At 47.5% G+C, this 9,198-nt stretch overlaps 1 long non-coding RNA gene across 1 annotated transcript in view; it reads left to right on the forward strand.

Annotated features, from left to right (window-relative positions):
* Nucleotides 1–9,198, forward strand: part of LOC141084868 (uncharacterized) — an 84,136-nt gene extending 74,938 nt beyond the window's left edge. Inside the window, exon 4 of the long non-coding RNA XR_012231150.1 lies at nt 9,051–9,198. This is a non-coding gene — a long non-coding RNA (uncharacterized lncRNA). The remainder of the gene's footprint in view (nt 1–9,050) is intronic.

Consider the following 9,198-nt stretch of genomic DNA (forward strand, 5'->3'; position numbering starts at 1 on the left):
ATACACTGGAGCTTTACAAATGGGGCCCATTATATTTGGAGCATTATGTGGAGCTCATCAGATACTGTATGGAACATTATATGTGACTAATTATTTGGTATGGAGAAATATATGGGGCTCATTATTCTGTATGACGCACAATGTGGTGGCCATAACACTGTATGGAGTAATATACTGTCCTGTTTTTGAGCTGTTGTACAATTTAAAATAGATCAGTCATGTCATGTAAGCAGTGAAGTATGTATCATTGTACTATACCTATATTTCTGTGGCGTATCGGAGCATCATGAGTTGTGGTATGTGTTAAAGGGGCGCACTGACACTCTTTGGCCCAGGTCACACGAAAACCTGGAGCCAGCCCAACGCCCCACAACTTTAGCCAAATAACCCCCAGTTTTCAATGCGTAACTATTATTAGGAAGTAAATTAAGGTTGACAAGCTTCAGTTATAAGAATTGATGTTTTTGGCATTGAAATGGGCACTGTAGGTGTGTTTACTGTCCTCCACTCCCTGCCGACGTTGCTTCCACACTGACTTGCATTGGGTTTCGTGTTTCAGTCGGCCTCCAACTTTTCCTATAGTCGGCCGATTTCGTTCCACCCGACATTTGCGAAAGTCGGGTTTCATGAAACCCGACTCGACTCGAAAAAAGGCAAAGTCGCTCATCTCTATATAAGACCTTTAAGGACGCTTTGGTTCCTCTCTTGACTGAGGTATTCAATAAGTGTCTTTCCTCGGGCACTCTACCAAAGTCAATGAGGAGGTCTGCCCTGATCATCTTGTCAAAGGGTAAGGACCTGTCTTGCATTGAGAATCGGCGTCCCATAGCACTTCTCAATGCAGACAAAAGGATCTGGCAAAGGTGCTGTTTAATTGGCTGGTGAAATTTGCACCCCGACTCCTTTCAGAGGCCCAGCATTGCTCTGTTCCAGGCCGCAGCACATTTAGTGCTGTGCTCTGTGTCCGAGAGGCAGTAGAGAAGAGTAGGGATGGTTACTCGAAGGGTTACATTCTGTCACTGGACCAGGCAAAAGCGTTTGATCGGGTTAACCATGAGTACCTCTTGTTTGTCCTTCTGAGATATGGCCTGCCAGGCGGGTTTCTTGATTGGCTTAAGACCTTGTACGGTGGAGCAGAGAGTTTCCAGCTTGTGAACGGTTGGATTGGCAGCTCTTTTGAGATTGGATCTGGTGTTCACAAGGGTTGTCCCTTGGGCCCGCTGCTGTATGTTTGCGATTGACCCACTTCTTAGGGTAGAGTGTGGAATGTTGGCCGGGATCGGGAAGGACCGGGCAGCCCCAGAAGCCACTGTGAGGGTGGTGGCGTATACCGATGATGTCACTGTTTTTGTTTCCTCTCATGAGGAGGCAGAGTGTTTGATGTCAGAGGTAGATCGCTGCTCGGAAGCATCCGGGTCCAAAATCAACCAGGATAATTGTGAAAGTCTCTGGCTGGGAGAAGGAAATCCTGGTTTTGATCTCCCGGACACCCTTCCAGGACCCAAAGTCTCTGCAAAAGTCCTTGGCATCGAATTTGGCCAGGGGGATTACCCCAAACAAAACTGGGACAGCAGGCTAGAGATCGCCACTCAGGAGGTGAACCAAAGGAAGGGTTGTTCTTTGACCCTCAGGGAAAGGGTAAACCTGATCAAAACTTACCTGCTCCCTTTACTGATTTATCTGGGCAGTGTGTGCATCTTGCCGGAGTCTCTCTGGACTCGGGTCTACAGTTTGTTCTTTCAACTGTTATGGGGGAATAGACTGAACTTGGTTAAGAGGGAGGTTACTTACCGTATGAGGAGACTAGGAGGGTTGGGTATGGTCATCCCTGTGGCATTCTTAGTGGATACCTTCATTAAGATCAATATTGCAAACCTCTGGAAAGAGAGGGCTCATCCATGTGTATTCTCCTGTAGGGGTTGGTTTCAGCCTTTCTTCCAGGAATAGGAGACAGGAGCGCAAGTGAAGGATCTTCGCACACCGCATGGACATCTTCCGGCTTACTCTACCATGGTTCTGAAGGTAATTCGCCAGTGGGGTCTGGAAATGTGGGAGATCAGGACTCTGCAAAGGAAACTCCTTGACAATAGGGTTCTGTTGACCCATTTCTGGAGGCCTCTGGTGCTCAGGGATTGCCCATGTTGGGATCTTGGGGTGGGTTTGCATCTTCTGAATTTTATCAGGATCCCCTCGAAGTTTTGGGACTTGGCTTGGTGCTGCTTCCATGGGAAACTGTGTGAGGGACAATCTGAAATGTAGGAGCTCTGAGGACAGGAACTGTCCTCGGGAGCATTATGGTACCGTGCTGGAAAGCATGAACCACTTCCTGCTTCGTTGTCCCTTCAACACAGAGGTGTACAACAGGGTGAGCACCTCCATTGGCTTGTCCCGGTTGACCGGTCTCTCCTATGCGGAATGGACCTATGGAGCATTCGGAGACATTGGTGGTCGGGACCGCTGCACCTTATTTCTAGTTAGTGCAGTGATTAGGTATCACACGTGGAACACACAGTGCTTAGTATCAACGCAAGAGAAAACCCTCCCAGTGGACAATGTGTCTTGTACCATGCTCGGTGACCTGGTGAAGGTGTGCTCTCTGGAGTATGAGAGACTGGACACACGTAGGGCCGCTCTCCTCTGGAGAGGCTTTTCTTTTACTGTGCCCTAGTCTGGTCATCTCCTTTCCTGGTGGTGGGCTGATGCTGACACTGTAGATTTTTGTTTTGATCATTATACAGTGATGTAGGGCTGCAGGCTCCGAACTTTGTGATTTTGTGGTTATTGTAGTGTTTGTTTCGGTATATATTGTATATAGGGATCTATATTTGGGTGGAGGTGTTAGGTTGGGTGGTGGGAAATGGGGCGATGTGGGTTTATCTTGTGAGACTATGGGACACTGGGGTGTTTGGGGGAAAAAGTGGCGCTGCCTGATCTGGCCTATGGACGTTGGACATGGACTGAAACATAAAATGCAGGACCAGCTCTCAGGTCAGTGCAAGGGTTGGGAATGGTGGGCTTGAGTGTGGGGTGTTTAGTTTAGTCTTGTATACATTTCTATAGTTTGTGTTTATATACAGTTAGGTCCATATATATTTGGACAGAGACAACATTTTTCTAATTTTGGTTCTAGACATTACCACAATGAATTTTAAACAATTCAGATGCAGTTGAAGTTCAGACGTTCAGCTTTCATTTGAGGGTATCCACATTAAAATTTGATGAAGGGTTTAGGAGTTTCAGCTCCTTAACATGTGCCACCCTGTTTTTAAAGGGACCAAAAGTAATTGGGCAATTGACTCCAAGGCTATTTCATGGACAGGTGTGGGCAATCCCTTCATTATGTCATTCTCAATTAAGCAGATAAAAGGCCTGGAGTTGATTTGAAGTGTGGTGCTTGCATTTGGAAGGTTTTGCTGTGAAGGAAACATTCGGTCAAAGGAGCTCTCCATGCAGGTGAAACAAGCCATCCTTAAGCTGCAAAAACAGAAAACAACCATCCGAGAAATTGCTACAACATTAGGAGTGGCAAAATCTACAGGTTGGAACATCCTGAGAAAGAAAGAGAGCACTGGTGAACTCATCAATGCAAAAAGACCTGGGAGCCCACGGAAGACAACAGTGGTGGATGATCGCAGAATAATCTCCATGGTGAAGAGAAACCCCTTCACAACAGCTAACCAAGTGAACAACACTCTCCAGGAGGTAGGCGTATCAATATCCAAATCTACCATAAAGAGAAAACTGCATGAAAGCAAATACAGAGGGTTCACTGCACGGTGCAAGCCACTCATAAGCATCAAGAAAGGCTAGACTGGACTTTGCTAAAAAAACATCTAAAAAAGCCAGCACAGTTCTGGAAGAACATTCTTTGGACAGATGAAACTAAGATCAACCTCTACCAGAATGATGGAAAGAGAAAAGTATGGCGAAGGCGTGGTACAGCTCATGATCCAAAGCATACCACATCATCTGTAAAACACGGCGGAGGCAGTGTGATGGCTTGGGCATGCATGGCTGCCAGTGGCACTGGGTCACTAGTGTTTATTGATGATGTGACACAGGACAGAAGCAGCCAAATGAATTCTGAGGTATTCAGAGCCATACTGTGTGCTCAGATCAAGCCAAATACAGCCAAACTGATTGGTCGTCGTTTCATACTACAGATGGACAATGACCCAAAACATAAAGCCAAAGCAACCCAGGAGTTTAGTAAAGCAAAGAAGTGGAATATTCTTGAATGGCCAAGTCAGTCACCTGATCTCAACCCAAGTGAGCATGCATTTCACTTGTTAAAGACTAAACTTCAGACAGAAAGGCCCACAAACAAACAGCAACTGAAAACCACCGCAGTGAAGGCCTGGCAGAGCATCAAAAAGGAGGAAACACAGCGTCTGGTGATGTCCATGAGTTCAAGACTTCAGGCAGTCATTGCCAACAAAGGGTTTTCAACCAAGTACTAGAAATGAACATTTTATTTACAATTTTTTAATCTGTCCAATTACTTTTGGTCCCTTTAAAAACAGGGTGGCACATGTTAAGGAGCTGAAACTCCTAAACCCTTCATCCAATTTTAATGTGGATACCCTCAAATGAAAGCTGAAAGTCTGAACTTCAACTGCATCTGAATTGTTTTGTTTAAAATTCATTGTGGTAATGTCTAGAACCAAAATTAGAAAAATGTTGTCTCTGTCCAAATAGATATGGACCTAACTGTATATATTATAACCGGGGGAGCGTCACTCTGTCTGAAGCGTTTTTATAGACTGCGCAAGTGCGATGCGCCTGTGCAGTCTGGACCCAGAGTGACGCATCCCCCACAGAGTGTTGCATCCCCTGGAGATCACGGTATGCGTAAGCACTGAACGCATACCGCCGATCTCCGCAACACCTTACCAAACCCGGTGTTGCTGTTGCCGGCGGGGTCTTGCGTCTTCAGGTGACGTCTGGAGTGGGCGTGTTGTAGCGCCGGAATTGGCGCCTGCGCAGTCCGCACTTACCGCCGCCATTTTCATGAAGACACACTGCAGTGTCTTCAAGAACATAGCGGTGGAAAGCGAGGACTGCGCAGGCGCCAATTCATGTCTGCAGTGGGCGTGTTGTGGTGCCGGACTTGGCGCCTGCGCAGTCCTCGCTTACCGAACATGGCGGCGGAAAGCAATGACTGCACAGGCGCCCAGTCCGGCACCATTACATGTCCAGAACAAGACAGCGCTGGACACAGGGAAGAAAGGTGAGTATAAATGTTTTTTTTAATGTGTGCAGTTTAATAGGGGTGAGGGGGACCATTCATATCAGGATTGGGGAGTGAGGGGACCATGCACACCACGAAAGGGGGGTGAGAGGACCATGCATACCAGGATTGGGGGGTGAGAGGACCATTCATATCAGGATTGGGGGGTGAGGGGACCATGCATACCAGGATTGGGGGGTGAGGGGACCATGCATACCAGGATAGGGGGTGAGAGGACCATGCATACCAGGATTGTGGGGTGAGGGGACCATGCATACCAGGATAGGGGGGGTGAGGGGACCATGCATTCCAGGATTGGGGGGTGAGAGGACCATGCATACCAGGATAGGGGGGTGAGGGGACCATGCATACCAGGATTGGGACATGAGAGGACCATGCATACCAGGATTGGGGGGGTGAGAGGACCATGCATACCAGGATTGGGGGGTGAGGGGACAATGCATACCAGGATTGGGGCGTGAGGGGACCATGCATACCAGGATTGGGGCGTGAGAGGACCATGCAGACCAGGATTGGGGCGTGAGAGGACCACGCATACCAGGATTGGGTGGTGAGAGGACCATGCATACCAGGATACGGGGGTGAGGGAACCATGCTTACCAGGATTGGGGGTGAGAGGACCATGCATACGAGGATTGGGGGGTGAGGGCACCATGCATACCACGATAGGGATGAGGGGGGTGCCATGCATACTAGGATTGGGGGGTGAGGGAACCATGAATACCAGTATATGGATAAGGGGGTACCATGCATACCATTGTTGGGGGATGAGGGTACTATACATACCAGGATAGGGATGAGGGGTGCAGCACATACCCGGATGGGAGAACATATACCAATAAAAATGCCCGCCACCCGGGCATAGAACAGGTTCATAGCTAGTATATATATATGTATGTATAAATAATAATTAAAAAAAAAGTTTATGTATATAGTTTTTGTTTACGGTTATTATTTTGTTTGGTGACCGGACCAGAAGTTGTAAGGAGTTATTATTTTGTATATATAATATGTGTGTGAGGAGAGAATGAGCTGCTGGACCAGTGTTCATTATAGTAATTATGTTCTGGCTGATATCTTATGTTATGTTTCTGTTATTATTATTGTTATGTTTTTCATTTTTACAATAAAAGACCTACAGGATGTAACTAAGAATCAGTAATGTAATATATGTACACAGTGACTGCACCAGCAGAATAGTGAGTGCAGCTCTGGAGTATAATGCAGGATGTAACTCAGGATCAGAAATGTAATGCATGTACTCAGTGACTGCACCAGCAGAATAGTGAGTACAGCTCTGGAGTATAATGCAGGATGTAACTCAGGATCAGTAATGTAATGTATGTACACAGTGACTGCAAATTAAACAGCAGAAAAAAAGGCAACACCAGTTACCTGCCCAGATCTTTGAACAAATGCACTACAGGGTGCAGCCAGCTCATATAGCAAGATGTTGGTGACTGCAGAATAGTGAGTGCAGCTCTGGTGTATAATACAGGCAGGGCCGCCATCAGGGCATTACTGCCCTTACTGCTGTATGGTGCCTGTTGAGCAGCAGTACACAGAGGGGCTCGCAGGTCCGGGCCTCGCTCTTGTGCTTCTGCTGATCGGGCTCCATCGTCAACTAAAATAATGTGCAATGTGGCGCACACGTCTGCGCTGGGGCCCAGGAGCATTTTTGGTGCTGTCCACGGCGGTCAAACCTAGTCGGCTGCTTAGCTTCTGCTCCGCTGTAGCTAAAATGTATGGGCTCCCTCCAGGTCCTGACTACAGCCCATGCATCCTAGCTGTCTCAGTAGTGAATGTGTTAGAATGTATGGGCTCCTTTCAGGTCCTGACTATAGCCCATACATTCTAGCTGCTTCACTGCTGAAAACACTAGACACTCTGGGAACGACTGAGGTAAGTATGAAAAAAGTTTTTGTTTTTTTAAATGGGTGAGGTGGGGGGAAGTGAGACTGCACGTAATGAAGTGTGTTTGAGGGGGTACTGCACTTGATGAAATGATCGGGGAATAGGGGGCTGCAAATGATGAAGTAAGGGGGACTTCAGATGAAGTGAAGGGGGATAGGGGACTGTAAATGATGAAGTAATGTGGACTGCAAATGATGAAGTGGGGGTGATGGGGACTGCAAATGATGAAGTGGGGGTGATGGGAACTGCTGGGGACTGCAAATGATGAAGTGGTTGTGATGGGGACTGCAAATGATGATGTGGGGGTGATGGGGACTGCAAATGATGATGTGGGGGTGATGGGGACTGCAAATGATGAAGTGGGGTGTTGGGGACTGCAAATGATGATGTGGGGGTGATGGGGACTGCAAATGATGAAGTGAGGGATGGGGGACAGCAATTGAATTGAAGGTGGGAGGTGGGGAGAGCAAATGGTGAATTGAAGGTGGGGAGAGCAAATAATGATGAATTTTGAGGGTGGGGGAGTAAATGATGTATTGAATGTGGGGAAGAGCAGTTGATAATGAATAGAGGGTGGGAGATAGAAAAGACATGACAATGAATTGAGGCAGAAGGGGCATGTACCTATAATGGATCGGAATAAGACCGGGAGGTACATAGTGGGGGGCGTTGAGGATAAAGTGACTGGTAGGAAAGAGTACAGGTGCTAATTAATTTATATATTAAATTAGATGGAGGTCTGATGCTATCGCATCGGGAGGGCGGTAATGTCACGATGGGGGCAGGCTTTGCAGCGTTGAGAATCTCTCCCCCATGTGTTCACCCACCTATCCACTTTCTCTTTCCCCATGTGCTAACTTCTCCCGTCTGTGCTCTCCTCTTTGACCTGTCTACCCCATGTGCTATTCCACTTGTCTGCTGTCTCTCTCCTTCCTGTGCTGTGTTCTCCCCTCATGTGCTGTCCCGTTTGAGCTGTCTCCCCCTGTGCTCTGTCTCTCTTACCCCTGTGTCTAACCGTGTACAGAACATACCACAGCTCCTGGGCAGGGGAGGAAGCAAAAGACAATACTGACATTACAGCAGGAGATCGCAGAGGAAACATTTTGTGAGGTAAAATATTGCTTAAAAACAGTCAGTGAAATATTTTACTTCACAACATGAATCCTCTGTGATCCCCTGCTGTAATGTCTGCATTGTCTTTAGCTTCCTCCCCTGCCCAGGAGAACTGGTATGCTCCGTACACGGTCAGACACAGACAATTTTTAAAATGAACTTTTGCTCTTGGGAAAACCCCTTTAATGTGACCGGCTTCCTCTGCCGAATGATTCACTGCGCCTGCGCGGAATTCGCGCAGCCACAGTGCGACGGTGTTCCGCTGGTGGTACCGAGCAAGAGGCTGCGTGAGTGTGTGAGTAACTGTGTGAGTGTGAGAGTGAGTATGAGTGTGAGAGTGTGATTGTATGAGTGTGAGGGTGTAACAACCCTGCCGGCTTCACTGCATGGCCTCCCGTCCACAACCTCCCTTGCACACCAACTTACCCACTACTCCAGGTCATGCTGTGGGTTCTGTCTTCTGCCGGTTCTATGCTGTATGCCTCTTGCCTGCTCTCTGCATGCTTCTTCTACTTAAGGCATCCTCGCCCGTAGTAGGATGCCTGAGCAATGGGGAGTGAGGGTGATGGGATGTGTGCAGACACAGTATGGGGAGTCGAGTATATGTGAGCAGACAGTATAGAGAGTGAGGGGGTAAATATATGAGGAGACAGTATGGGGAACAGGGGGATGTTAGAGGAGACAGTATGAGGAGGGAGGGGAATAGTGTGAGGGACAGTATATTGCAGATATTTTTATTCAGGAGCATTATAATGACACTTCTATCTTTAAGGGCATCGTGTGGAGATTTGCTGCAGATGACCGGAGAAGATGGAAGTCTGCAAAGATGAGATGTGGATGAGAAAACTCATCATGGGATCTGGACAAGAAGAAGAAAAGAAGGAGGATGACTCCAGAGACTACGTCATCTATAAGGTACC

Source organism: Dendrobates tinctorius, unplaced genomic scaffold, assembly GCF_039654945.1.
Source record: "Dendrobates tinctorius isolate UK_male_01 unplaced genomic scaffold, ASM3965494v1 ptg000028l, whole genome shotgun sequence".
NCBI lineage: Eukaryota > Metazoa > Chordata > Amphibia > Anura > Dendrobatidae > Dendrobates > Dendrobates tinctorius.